Raw genomic sequence first — 14,687 nt, 5'->3', positions numbered from 1 at the left:
CCTCGTTCTTTAAATGACGCTATACCGAGGAGGACACCTAAAGGCGAGCCGTAATGGCCTCATCTTTGGCAAGCTCCTTCGGTTTTTTTCACAGTAATTTTTCCAGATCTTTTTCCCTTCTTTTTTTTTTTTTTTTTTTTTTTTTTTTTTTTTACGTTCTGCTGACCCTCGTTCTTTAAATGACGCTATCCCGAGGAGGACACCTAAAGGCGAGCCGTAATGGCCTCATCTTTGGCAAGCTCCTTCGGTTTTTTTCACAGTTTTTTTCCAGATTCTTTTTCCGTTTTTTTTTTTTTACGTTCTGCTCACCCTCGTTCTTTAAATTACGCTATCCCGAGGAGGATACCTAAAGTCGAGCCGTAATGGCCTCATCTTTGGCAAGCTCCTTCGGTTTTTTTCACAGATTTTTTTCCCTTTTTTTTTTTTTTTTTTTTTTTTTTTTTTTTTAACGTTCTGCTGACCCTCGTTCTTTAATTGACGCTATCCCGAGGAGGACACCTAAAGGCGAGCCGTAATGGCCTCATCTTTGGCAAGCTCCTTCGGTTTTTTTCACAGTTTTTTTCCAGATTCTTTTTCCGTTTTTTTTTTTTTTTTTTTTTTTTTTTTTTTTACGTTCTGCTGACCCTCGTTCTTTAAATGACGCTATTTCGAGGAGGACACCTAAAGGCGAGCCGTAATGGCCTCATCTTTGGCAAGCTCCTTCGGTTTTTTTCACAGTTTTTTTACATTTTTTTACGTTTTTTATTTTTATTTTTTTTTATTTTTCTATTTTACGTTCTGCTGACCCTCGTTCTTTAAATTACGCTATCCCGAGGAGGACACCTAAAGGCGAGCCGTAATGGCCTCATCTTTGGCAAGCTCCTTCGGTTTTTTTCACAGTTTTTTTCCAGATTCATTTTCCGTTTTTTTTTTTTTTTTTTTTTTACGTTCTGCTGACACTCGTTCTTTAAATGACGCTATCCCGAGGAGGACACCTAAAGGCGAGCCGTTATGGCCTCATCTTTGGCAAGCTCCTTCGGTTTTTTTGACAGTTTTTTTCCAGATTCTTTTTCCGTTTTTTTTTTTTTTTTTTTTTTTATTTACGTTCTGCTGACCCTCGTTCTTTAAATGACGCTATCCCGAGGAGGACACCTAAAGGCGAGCCGTAATGGCCTCATCTTTGGCAAGCTCCTTCGGTTTTTTTCACAGTTTTTTTCCAGATCTTTTTCCCTTCTTTTTTTTTTTTTTTTTTTTTACGTTCTGCTGACCCTCGTTCTTTAAATGACGCTATCCCGAGGAGGACACCTAAAGGCGAGCCGTAATGGCCTCATCTTTGGCAAGCTCCTTCGGTTTTTTTCACAGTTTTTTTCCAGATTCTTTTTCCGTTTTTTTTTTTTTTTTTTTTTTAACGTTCTGCTGACCCTCGTTCTTTAAATGACGCTATCCCGAGGAGGACACCTAAAGGCGAGCCGTAATGGCCTCATCTTTGGCAAGCTCCTTCGGTTTTTTTCACAGTCTTTTTCCAGATTCTTTTTCCGTTTTTTTTTTTTTTTTTTTTTTTTTTTTTTTTTTTTAACGTTCTGCTGACCCTCGTTCTTTAAATGACGCTATCCCGAGGAGGACACCTAAAGGCGAGCCGTAATGGCCTCATCTTTGGCAAGCTCCTTCGGTTTTTTTCACAGTTTTTTTCCAGATTCTTTTTCCGTTTTTTTTTTTTTTTTTTTTTTTTTTTTTTTTTTTTTTTTTTTTTTTTACGTTCTGCTGACCCTCGTTCTTTAAATGACGCTATCCCGAGGAGGACACCTAAAGGCGAGCCGTAATGGCCTCATCTTTGGCAAGCTCCTTCGGTTTTTTCACAGTTTTTTTCCAGATTCTTTTTCCGTTTTTTTTTTTTTTACGTTCTGCTCACCCTCGTTCTTTAAATTACGCTATCCCGAGGAGGATACCTAAAGTCGAGCCGTAATGGCCTCATCTTTGGCAAGCTCCTTCGGTTTTTTTCACAGATTTTTTTCCTTTTTTTTTTTTTTTTTTTTTTTTTTTTTAACGTTCTGCTGACCCTCGTTCTTTAATTGACGCTATCCCGAGGAGGACACCTAAAGGCGAGCCGTAATGGCCTCATCTTTGGCAAGCTCCTTCGGTTTTTTTCACAGTTTTTTTCCAGATTCTTTTTCCGTTTTTTTTTTTTTTTTTTTTTTTTTTTTTTTTTTTTTTTTTTTTTACGTTCTGCTGACCCTCGTTCTTTAAATGACGCTATTTCGAGGAGGACACCTAAAGGCGAGCCGTAATGGCCTCATCTTTGGCAAGCTCCTTCGGTTTTTTTCACAGTTTTTTTACATTTTTTTACGTTTTTTATTTTTATTTTTTTTATTTTTCTATTTTACGTTCTGCTGACCCTCGTTCTTTAAATTACGCTATCCCGAGGAGGACACCTAAAGGCGAGCCGTAATGGCCTCATCTTTGGCAAGCTCCTTCGGTTTTTTTCACAGTTTTTTTCCAGATTCATTTTCCGTTTTTTTTTTTTTTTTTTTTTTTTTTTACGTTCTGCTGACCCTCGTTCTTTAAATGACGCTATCCCGAGGAGGACACCTAAAGGCGAGCCGTTATGGCCTCATCTTTGGCAAGCTCCTTCGGTTTTTTTCACAGTTTTTTTTACAGTTTTTTTACGTTTTTTTTTATTTATTTTTTATTTTTTTATTTTACGTTCTGCTGACCCTCGTTGTTTAAATTACGCTATCCCGAGGAGGACACCTAAAGGCGAGCCGTAATGGCCTCATCTTTGGCAAGCTCCTTCGGTTTTTTTCACAGTTTTTTTACATTTTTTTACTTTTTTATTTTTATTTTTTTTTTATTTTTCTATTTTACGTTCTGCTGACCCTCGTTCTTTAAATTACGCTATCCCGAGGAGGACACCTAAAGGCGAGCCGTAATGGCCTCATCTTTGGCAAGCTCCTTCGGTTTTTTTCACAGTTTTTTTTACATTTTTTTACGTTTTTTATTTTTATTTTTTTTTTATTTTTCTATTTTACGTTCTGCTGACCCTCGTTCTTTAAATTACGCTATCCCGAGGAGGACACCTAAAGGCGAGCCGTAATGGCCTCATCTTTGGCAAGCTCCTTCGGTTTTTTTCACAGTTTTTTTCCAGATTCTTTTTCCGTTTTTTTTTTTTTTTTTTTTTTTTTTAACGTTCTGCTGACCCTCGTTCTTTAAATGACGCTATCCCGAGGAGGACACCTAAAGGCGAGCCGTAATGGCCTCATCTTTGGCAAGCTCCTTCGGTTTTTTTCACAGTTTTTTTCCAGATCTTTTTCCCTTCTTTTTTTTTTTTTTTTTTTTTTTTTTTACGTTCTGCTGACCCTCGTTCTTTAAATGACGCTATCCCGAGGAGGACACCTAAAGGCGAGCCGTAATGGCCTCATCTTTGGCAAGCTCCTTCGGTTTTTTTCACATTTTTTTTCCAGATTCTTTTTCCGTTTTTTTTTTTTTTTTTTTTTTTTTATTACGTTCTGCTGACCCTCGTTCTTTAAATTACGCTATCCCGAGGAGGACACCTAAAGGCGAGCCGTAATGGCCTCATCTTTGGCAAGCTCCTTCGGTTTTTTTCACAGTTTTTTTCCAGATTCTTTTTCCGTTTTTTTTTTTTTTTTTTTTTTTTTTTTTTTTTTTTTTTACGTTCTGCTGACCCTCGTTCTTTAAATGACGCTATCCCGAGGAGGACACCTAAAGGCGAGCCGTAATGGCCTCATCTTTGGCAAGCTCCTTCGGTTTTTTTCACAGTTTTTTCCAGATTCTTTTTCCGTTTTTTTTTTTTTTTTTTTTTTTTTACGTTCTGCTGACCCTCGTTCCTTAAATTACGCTATCCCGAGGAGGATACCTAAAGGCGAGCCGTAATGGCCTCATCTTTGGCAAGCTCCTGCGGTTTTTTTCACAGATTTTTTTCCTTTTTTTTTTTTTTTTTTTTTTTTTTTTTACGTCCTGCTGACCCTCGTTCTTTAAATGACGCTATCCCGAGGAGGACACCTAAAGGCGAGCCGTAATGGCCTCATCTTTGGCAAGCTCCTTCGGTTTTTTTCACAGTTTTTTTCCAGATCTTTTTCCCTTCTTTTTTTTTTTTTTTTTTTTTTTTTTTTTTTTACGTTCTGCTGACCCTCGTTCTTTAAATGACGCTATCCCGAGGAGGACACCTAAAGGCGAGCCGTTATGGCCTCATCTTTGGCAAGCTCCTTCGGTTTTTTTCACAGTTTTTTTTACAGTTTTTTTACGTTTTTTTTTTATTTATTTTTTATTTTTTTATTTTACGTTCTGCTGACCCTCGTTGTTTAAATTACGCTATCCCGAGGAGGACACCTAAAGGCGAGCCGTAATGGCCTCATCTTTGGCAAGCTCCTTCGGTTTTTTTCACAGTTTTTTTACATTTTTTTACTTTTTTATTTTTATTTTTTTTTTATTTTTCTATTTTACGTTCTGCTGACCCTCGTTCTTTAAATTACGCTATCCCGAGGAGGACACCTAAAGGCGAGCCGTAATGGCCTCATCTTTGGCAAGCTCCTTCGGTTTTTTTCACAGTTTTTTTTACATTTTTTTACGTTTTTTATTTTTATTTTTTTTTTATTTTTCTATTTTACGTTCTGCTGACCCTCGTTCTTTAAATTACGCTATCCCGAGGAGGACACCTAAAGGCGAGCCGTAATGGCCTCATCTTTGGCAAGCTCCTTCGGTTTTTTTCACAGTTTTTTTCCAGATTCTTTTTCCGTTTTTTTTTTTTTTTTTTTTTTTTTTTTTTTTTTTTTTTTTTTTTTTTTTACGTTATGCTGACCCTCGTTCTTTAAATTACGCTATCCCGAGGAGGACACCTAAAGGCGAGCCGTAATGGCCTCATCTTTGGCAAGCTCCTTCGGTTTTTTTCACAGTTTTTTTCCAGATTCTTTTTCCGTTTTTTTTTTTTTTTTTTTTTTTTTTTAACGTTCTGCTGACCCTCGTTCTTTAAATGACGCTATCCCGAGGAGGACACCTAAAGGCGAGCCGTAATGGCCTCATCTTTGGCAAGCTCCTTCGGTTTTTTTCACAGTTTTTTTCCAGATCTTTTTCCCTTCTTTTTTTTTTTTTTTTTTTTTTTTTTTTACGTTCTGCTGACCCTCGTTCTTTAAATGACGCTATCCCGAGGAGGACACCTAAAGGCGAGCCGTAATGGCCTCATCTTTGGCAAGCTCCTTCGGTTTTTTTCACATTTTTTTTCCAGATTCTTTTTCCGTTTTTTTTTTTTTTTTTTTTTTTTTTATTACGTTCTGCTGACCCTCGTTCTTTAAATTACGCTATCCCGAGGAGGACACCTAAAGGCGAGCCGTAATGGCCTCATCTTTGGCAAGCTCCTTCGGTTTTTTTCACAGTTTTTTTCCAGATTCTTTTTCCGTTTTTTTTTTTTTTTTTTTTTTTTTTTTTTTTTTTACGTTCTGCTGACCCTCGTTCTTTAAATGACGCTATCCCGAGGAGGACACCTAAAGGCGAGCCGTAATGGCCTCATCTTTGGCAAGCTCCTTCGGTTTTTTTCACAGTTTTTTCCAGATTCTTTTTCCGTTTTTTTTTTTTTTTTTTTTTTTTTTTACGTTCTGCTGACCCTCGTTCTTTAAATTACGCTATCCCGAGGAGGATACCTAAAGGCGAGCCGTAATGGCCTCATCTTTGGCAAGCTCCTGCGGTTTTTTTCACAGATTTTTTTCCTTTTTTTTTTTTTTTTTTTTTTTTTTTTTTTTTTACGTCCTGCTGACCCTCGTTCTTTAAATGACGCTATCCCGAGGAGGACACCTAAAGGCGAGCCGTAATGGCCTCATCTTTGGCAAGCTCCTTCGGTTTTTTTCACAGTTTTTTTCCAGATCTTTTTCCCTTCTTTTTTTTTTTTTTTTTTTTTTTTTTTTTTTTTTACGTTCTGCTGACCCTCGTTCTTTAAATGACGCTATCCCGAGGAGGACACCTAAAGGCGAGCCGTAATGGCCTCATCTTTGGCAAGCTCCTTCGGTTTTTTTCACATTTTTTTTCCAGATTCTTTTTCCGTTTTTTTTTTTTTTTTTTTTTTTTTACGTTCTGCTGACCCTCGTTCTTTAAATTACGCTATCCCGAGGAGGATACCTAAAGGCGAGCCGTAATGGCCTCATCTTTGGCAAGCTCCTTCGGTTTTTTTCACAGATTTTTTTCCTTTTTTTTTTTTTTTTTTTTTTTTTTTTTTTTTTAACGTCCTGCTGACCCTCGTTCTTTAAATGACGCTATCCCGAGGAGGACACCTAAAGGCGAGCCGTAATGGCCTCATCTTTGGCAAGCTCCTTCGGTTTATTTCACAGTTTTTTTCCAGATCTTTTTCCCTTCTTTTTTTTTTTTTTTTTTTTTTTTTTTTTTTTTTTACGTTCTGCTGACCCTCGTTCTTTAAATTACGCTATCCCGAGGAGGATACCTAAAGGCGAGCCATAATGGCCTCATCTTTGGCAAGCTCCTTCGGTTTTTTTCACAGTTTTTTTCCAGATTCTTTTTCCGTTTTTTTTTTTTTTTTTTTTTTTTACGTTCTGCTGACCTTCGTTCTTTAAATTACGCTAACCCGAGGAGGATACCTAAAGGCGAGCCGTAATGGCCTCATCTTTGGCAAGCTCCTTCGGCTTTTTTCACAGATTTTTTTCCCTTTTTTTTTTTTTTTTTTTTTTTTTTTTTACGTTCTGCTGACCCTCGTTCTTTAAATGACGCTATCCCGAGGAGGACACCTAAAGGCGAGCCGTAATGGCCTCATCTTTGGCAAGCTCCTTCGGTTTTTTTCACAGTTTTTTTCCAGATTCTTTTTCCGTTTTTTTTTTTTTTTTTTTTTTTTTAACGTTCTGCTGACCCTCGTTCTTTAAATGACGCTATCCCGAGGAGGACACCTAAAGGCGAGCCGTAATGGCCTCATCTTTGGCAAGCTCCTTCGGTTTTTTTCACAGTTTTTTTCCAGATTCTTTTTCCGTTTTTTTTTTTTTTTTTTTTTTTTTTTTTTTTTTTTTTTTTTTTTTTTTTTTTTTTTTTTTTTTTTTTACGTTCTGCTGACCCTCGTTCTTTAAATGACGCTATCCCGAGGAGGACACCTAAAGGCGAGCCGTAATGGCCTCATCTTTGGCAAGCTCCTTCGGTTTTTTTCACAGTTTTTTTCCAGATTCTTTTTCCGTTTTTTTTTTTTTTTTTTTTTTACGTTCTGCTGACCCTCGTTCTTTAAATTACGCTATCCCGAGGAGGATACCTAAAGGCGAGCCGTAATGGCCTCATCTTTGGCAAGCTCCTTCGGTTTTTTTCACAGATTTTTTTCCATTTTTTTTTTTTTTTTTTTTTTTTTTTTTTTACGTTCTGCTGACCCTCGTTCTTTAAATGACGCTATCCCGAGGAGGACACCTAAAGGCGAGCCGTAATGGCCTCATCTTTGGCAAGCTCCTTCGGTTTTTTTCACAGTTTTTTTCCAGATTCTTTTTCCGTTTTTTTTTTTTTTTTTTTTTTTTTTTAACGTTCTGCTGACCCTCGTTCTTTAAATGACGCTATCCCGAGGAGGACACCTAAAGGCGAGCCGTAATGGCCTCATCTTTGGCAAGCTCCTTCGGTTTTTTTCACAGTTTTTTTCCAGATTCTTTTTCCGTTTTTTTTTTTTTTTTTTTTTTTTTTTTTTTTTTTTTTTTTTTTTTTTTACGTTCTGCTGACCCTCGTTCTTTAAATGACGCTATCCCGAGGAGGACACCTAAAGGCGAGCCGTAATGGCCTCATCTTTGGCAAGCTCCTTCGGTTTTTTCACAGTTTTTTTCCAGATCTTTTTCCCTTCTTTTTTTTTTTTATTTATTTACGTTCTGCTGACCCTCGTTCTTTAAATGACGCTATCCCGAGGAGGACACCTAAAGGCGAGCCGTAATGGCCTCATCTTTGGCATCCTTCGGTTTTTTTCACAGTTTTTTTCCAGATTCATTTTCCGTTTTTTTTTTTTTTTTTTTTTTTTTTACGTTCTGCTGACCCTCGTTCTTTAAATGACGCTATCCCGAGGAGGACACCTAAAGGCGAGCCGTTATGGCCTCATCTTTGGCAAGCTCCTTCGGTTTTTTTCACAGTTTTTTTTACAGTTTTTTTACGTTTTTTTTTTATTTATTTTTTATTTTTTTATTTTACGTTCTGCTGACCCTCGTTGTTTAAATTACGCTATCCCGAGGAGGACACCTAAAGGCGAGCCGTAATGGCCTCATCTTTGGCAAGCTCCTTCGGTTTTTTTCACAGTTTTTTTACATTTTTTTACTTTTTTATTTTTATTTTTTTTTTATTTTTCTATTTTACGTTCTGCTGACCCTCGTTCTTTAAATTACGCTATCCCGAGGAGGACACCTAAAGGCGAGCCGTAATGGCCTCATCTTTGGCAAGCTCCTTCGGTTTTTTTCACAGTTTTTTTTACATTTTTTTACGTTTTTTATTTTTATTTTTTTTTTATTTTTCTATTTTACGTTCTGCTGACCCTCGTTCTTTAAATTACGCTATCCCGAGGAGGACACCTAAAGGCGAGCCGTAATGGCCTCATCTTTGGCAAGCTCCTTCGGTTTTTTTCACAGTTTTTTTCCAGATTCTTTTTCCATTTTTTTTTTTTTTTTTTTTTTTTTTTTACGTTATGCTGACCCTCGTTCTTTAAATTACGCTATCCCGAGGAGGACACCTAAAGGCGAGCCGTAATGGCCTCATCTTTGGCAAGCTCCTTCGGTTTTTTTCACAGTTTTTTTCCAGATTCTTTTTTCGTTTTTTTTTTTTTTTTTTTTTTTAACGTTCTGCTGACCCTCGTTCTTTAAATGACGCTATCCCGAGGAGGACACCTAAAGGCGAGCCGTAATGGCCTCATCTTTGGCAAGCTCCTTCGGTTTTTTTCACAGTTTTTTTCCAGATCTTTTTCCCTTCTTTTTTTTTTTATTTTTTTTTTTATTTTTTTTTTACGTTCTGCTGACCCTCGTTCTTTAAATGACGCTATCCCGAGGAGGACACCTAAAGGCGAGCCGTAATGGCCTCATCTTTGGCAAGCTCCTTCGGTTTTTTTCACATTTTTTTTCCAGATTCTTTTTCCGTTTTTTTTTTTTTTTTTTTATTACGTTCTGCTGACCCTCGTTCTTTAAATTACGCTATCCCGAGGAGGACACCTAAAGGCGAGCCGTAATGGCCTCATCTTTGGCAAGCTCCTTCGGTTTTTTTCACAGTTTTTTTCCAGATTCTTTTTCCGTTTTTTTTTTTTTTTTTTTTTTTTTTTTTTTTTTTTTTACGTTCTGCTGACCCTCGTTCTTTAAATGACGCTATCCCGAGGAGGACACCTAAAGGCGAGCCGTAATGGCCTCATCTTTGGCAAGCTCCTTCGGTTTTTTTCACAGTTTTTTCCAGATTCTTTTTCCGTTTTTTTTTTTTTTTTTTTTTTTTACGTTCTGCTGACCCTCGTTCTTTAAATTACGCTATCCCGAGGAGGATACCTAAAGGCGAGCCGTAATGGCCTCATCTTTGGCAAGCTCCTTCGGTTTTTTTCACAGATTTTTTTCCTTTTTTTTTTTTTTTTTTTTTTTTTTTTTTTTTACGTCCTGCTGACCCTCGTTCTTTAAATGACGCTATCCCGAGGAGGACACCTAAAGGCGAGCCGTAATGGCCTCATCTTTGGCAAGCTCCTTCGGTTTTTTTCACAGTTTTTTTCCAGATCTTTTTCCCTTCTTTTTTTTTTTTTTTTTTTTTTTTTTTTTTTTTTTTTTTTTTTTTTTTACGTTCTGCTGACCCTCGTTCTTTAAATGACGCTATCCCGAGGAGGACACCTAAAGGCGAGCCGTAATGGCCTCATCTTTGGCAAGCTCCTTCGGTTTTTTTCACATTTTTTTTCCAGATTCTTTTTCCGTTTTTTTCTTTTTTTTTTTTTTTTTTTTTACGTTCTGCTGACCCTCGTTCTTTAAATTACGCTATCCCGAGGAGGATACCTAAAGGCGAGCCATAATGGCCTCATCTTTGGCAAGCTCCTTCGGTTTTTTTCACAGTTTTTTTCCAGATTCTTTTTCCGTTTTTTTTTTTTTTTTTTTTTAACGTTCTGCTGACCCTCGTTCTTTAAATGACGCTATCCCGAGGAGGACACCTAAAGGCGAGCCGTAATGGCCTCATCTTTGGCAAGCTCCTTCGGCTTTTTTCACAGATTTTTTTCCCTTTTTTTTTTTTTTTTTTTTTTTTTTTTTTTTTACGTTCTGCTGACCCTCGTTCTTTAAATGACGCTATCCCGAGGAGGACACCTAAAGGCGAGCCGTAATGGCCTCATCTTTGGCAAGCTCCTTCGGTTTTTTTCACAGTTTTTTTCCAGATTCTTTTTCCGTTTTTTTTTTTTTTTTTTTTTTAACGTTCTGCTGACCCTCGTTCTTTAAATGACGCTATCCCGAGGAGGACACCTAAAGGCGAGCCGTAATGGCCTCATCTTTGGCAAGCTCCTTCGGTTTTTTTCACAGTTTTTTTCCAGATTCTTTTTCCGTTTTTTTTTTTTTTTTTTTTTTTTTTTTTTTTTTTTTTTTTTTTTTTTTTTTTTTTTTTTAACGTTCTGCTGACCCTCGTTCTTTAAATGACGCTATCCCGAGGAGGACACCTAAAGGCGAGCCGTAATGGCCTCATCTTTGGCAAGCTCCTTCGGTTTTTTTCACAGTTTTTTTCCAGATTCTTTTTCCGTTTTTTTTTTTTTTTTTTTATACGTTCTGCTGACCCTCGTTCTTTAAATTACGCTATCCCGAGGAGGATACCTAAAGGCGAGCCGTAATGGCCTCATCTTTGGCAAGCTCCTTCGGTTTTTTTCACAGATTTTTTTCCATTTTTTTTTTTTTTTTTTTTACGTTCTGCTGACCCTCGTTCTTTAAATGACGCTATCCCGAGGAGGACACCTAAAGGCGAGCCGTAATGGCCTCATCTTTGGCAAGCTCCTTCGGTTTTTTTCACAGTTTTTTTCCAGATTCTTTTTCCGTTTTTTTTTTTTTTTTTTTTTTTTTTTTTTAACGTTCTGCTGACCCTCGTTCTTTAAATGACGCTATCCCGAGGAGGACACCTAAAGGCGAGCCGTAATGGCCTCATCTTTGGCAAGCTCCTTCGGTTTTTTTCACAGTTTTTTTCCAGATTCTTTTTCCGTTTTTTTTTTTTTTTTTTTTTTTTTTTACGTTCTGCTGACCCTCGTTCTTTAAATGACGCTATCCCGAGGAGGACACCTAAAGGCGAGCCGTAATGGCCTCATCTTTGGCAAGCTCCTTCGGTTTTTTTCACATTTTTTTTCCAGATCTTTTTCCCTTCTTTTTTTTTTTTTATTTATTTACGTTCTGCTGACCCTCGTTCTTTAAATGACGCTATCCCGAGGAGGACACCTAAAGGCGAGCCGTAATGGCCTCATCTTTGGCAAGCTCCTTCGGTTTTTTTCACATTTTTTTTCCAGATTCTTTTTCCGTTTTTTTTTTTTTTTTTATTTACGTTCTGCTGACCCTCGTTCTTTAAATGACGCTATCCCGAGGAGGACACCTAAAGGCGAGCCGTAATGGCCTCATCTTTGGCAAGCTCCTTCGGTTTTTTTCACAGTTTTTTTCCAGATTCTTTTTCCGTTTTTTTTTTTTTTTTTTTTTTTTTACGTTCTGCTGACCCTCGTTCTTTAAATTACGCTATCCCGAGGAGGATACCTAAAGGCGAGCCGTAATGGCCTCATCTTTGGCAAGCTCCTTCGGTCTTTTTCACAGATTTTTTTCCCTTTTTTTTTTTTTTTTTTTTTTTTTTTTTTTTTTTACGTTCTGCTGACCCTCGTTCTTTAAATGACGCTATCCCGAGGAGGACACCTAAAGGCGAGCCGTAATGGCCTCATCTTTGGCAAGCTCCTTCGGTTTTTTTCACAGTTTTTTTCCAGATTCTTTTTCCGTTTTTTTTTTTTTTTTTTTTTTTTTTTTTTAACGTTCTGCTGACCCTCGTTCTTTACATGACGCTATCCCGAGGAGGACACCTAAAGGCGAGCCGTAATGGCCTCATCTTTGGCAAGCTCCTTCGGTTTTTTTCACAGTTTTTTTCCAGATTCTTTTTCCGTTTTTTTTTTTTTTTTTTTTTTTTTTTTTTTTTTTTTTTTTTTTTTTTTTTTTTTTTTTTACGTTCTGCTGACCCTCGTTCTTTAAATGACGCTATCCCGAGGAGGACACCTAAAGGCGAGCCGTAATGGCCTCATCTTTGGCAAGCTCCTTCGGTTTTTTTCACAGTTTTTTTCCAGATTCTTTTTCCGTTTTTTTTTTTTTTTTTTTTTACGTTCTGCTGACCCTCGTTCTTTAAATTACGCTATCCCGAGGAGGACACCTAAAGGCGAGCCGTAATGGCCTCATCTTTGGCAAGCTCCTTCGGTTTTTTTCACAGTTTTTTTCCAGATTCTTTTTCCGTTTTTTTTTTTTTTTTTTTTTTTAACGTTCTGCTGACCCTCGTTCTTTAAATGACGCTATCCCGAGGAGGACACCTAAAGGCGAGCCGTAATGGCCTCATCTTTGGCAAGCTCCTTCGGTTTTTTTCACAGTTTTTTTCCAGATTCTTTTTCCGTTTTTTTTTTTTTTTTTTTTTTTTTTTTTTTTTTTTTTTTTTTTTTACGTTCTGCTGACCCTCGTTCTTTAAATGACGCTATCCCGAGGAGGACACCTAAAGGCGAGCCGTAATGGCCTCATCTTTGGCAAGCTCCTTCGGTTTTTTTCACAGTTTTTTTCCAGATTCTTTTTCCGTTTTTTTTTTTTTTTTTTTTTTACGTTCTGGTGACCCTCGTTCTTTAAATTACGCTATCCCGAGGAGGATACCTAAAGGCGAGCCGTAATGGCCTCATCTTTGGCAAGCTCCTTCGGTTTTTTTCACAGATTTTTTTCCATTTTTTTTTTTTTTTTTTTTTTTTTTTTTTTTTACGTTCTGCTGACCCTCGTTCTTTAAATGACGCTATCCCGAGGAGGACACCTAAAGGCGAGCCGTAATGGCCTCATCTTTGGCAAGCTCCTTCGGTTTTTTTCACAGTTTTTTTCCAGATTCTTTTTCCGTTTTTTTTTTTTTTTTTTTTTTACGTTCTGCTGACCCTCGTTCTTTAAATTACGCTATCCCGAGGAGGATACCTAAAGGCGAGCCGTAATGGCCTCATCTTTGGCAAGCTCCTTCGGTTTTTTTCACAGATTTTTTTCCATTTTTTTTTTTTTTTTTTTTTTTTTTTTACGTTCTGCTGACCCTCGTTCTTTAAATGACGCTATCCCGAGGAGGACACCTAAAGGCGAGCCGTAATGGCCTCATCTTTGGCAAGCTCCTTCGGTTTTTTTCACAGATTTTTTTCCTTTTTTTTTTTTTTTTTTTTTTTTTTTTTTTTTACGTCCTGCTGACCCTCGTTCTTTAAATGACGCTATCCCGAGGAGGACACCTAAAGGCGAGCCGTAATGGCCTCATCTTTGGCAAGCTCCTTCGGTTTTTTTCACAGTTTTTTTCCAGATCTTTTTCCCTTCTTTTTTTTTTTTTTTTTTTTTTTTTTTTTTTTTTTTACGTTCTGCTGACCCTCGTTCTTTAAATGACGCTATCCCGAGGAGGACACCTAAAGGCGAGCCGTAATGGCCTCATCTTTGGCAAGCTCCTTCGGTTTTTTTCACATTTTTTTTCCAGATTCTTTTTCCGTTTTTTTCTTTTTTTTTTTTTTTTTTTTTTACGTTCTGCTGACCCTCGTTCTTTAAATTACGCTATCCCGAGGAGGATACCTAAAGGCGAGCCATAATGGCCTCATCTTTGGCAAGCTCCTTCGGTTTTTTTCACAGTTTTTTTCCAGATTCTTTTTCCGTTTTTTTTTTTTTTTTTTTTTTTTTTTTACGTTCTGCTGACCTTCGTTCATTAAATTACGCTATCCCGAGGAGGATACCTAAAGGCGAGCCGTAATGGCCTCATCTTTGGCAAGCTCCTTCGGCTTTTTTCACAGATTTTTTTCCCTTTTTTTTTTTTTTTTTTTTTTTTTTTTTTTTTTTTTACGTTCTGCTGACCCTCGTTCTTTAAATGACGCTATCCCGAGGAGGACACCTAAAGGCGAGCCGTAATGGCCTCATCTTTGGCAAGCTCCTTCGGTTTTTTTCACAGTTTTTTTCCAGATTCTTTTTTCGTTTTTTTTTTTTTTTTTTTTTAACGTTCTGCTGACCCTCGTTCTTTAAATGACGCTATCCCGAGGAGGACACCTAAAGGCGAGCCATAATGGCCTCATCTTTGGCAAGCTCCTTCGGTTTTTTTCACAGTTTTTTTCCAGATTCTTTTTCCGTTTTTTTTTTTTTTTTTTTTTTTTAACGTTCTGCTGACCCTCGTTCTTTAAATGACGCTATCCCGAGGAGGACACCTAAAGGCGAGCCGTAATGGCCTCATCTTTGGCAAGCTCCTTCGGTTTTTTTCACAGTTTTTTTCCAGATTCTTTTTCCGTTTTTTTTTTTTTTTTTTTTTTTTTTTTTTTTTTTTTTTTTTTTTTTTTTTTTTTTTTTTTTTTTTTTTTTTTTTTTACGTTCTGCTGACCCTCGTTCTTTAAATGACGCTATCCCGAGGAGGACACCTAAAGGCGAGCCGTAATGGCCTCATCTTTGGCAAGCTCCTTCGGTTTTTTTCACAGTTTTTTTCCAGATTCTTTTTCCGTTTTTTTTTTTTTTTTTTTTTTACGTTCTGCTGACCCTCGTTCTTTAAATTACGCTATC

Source organism: Arachis ipaensis, chromosome B1 (assembly GCF_059453495.1).
Source record: "Arachis ipaensis isolate K30076 ecotype BB chromosome B1, ASM5945349v1, whole genome shotgun sequence".
Classification (NCBI taxonomy): domain Eukaryota; kingdom Viridiplantae; phylum Streptophyta; class Magnoliopsida; order Fabales; family Fabaceae; genus Arachis; species Arachis ipaensis.
The sequence above is the reverse complement of the archived record's forward strand: the minus strand, read 5'-3'. Positions refer to the sequence as shown.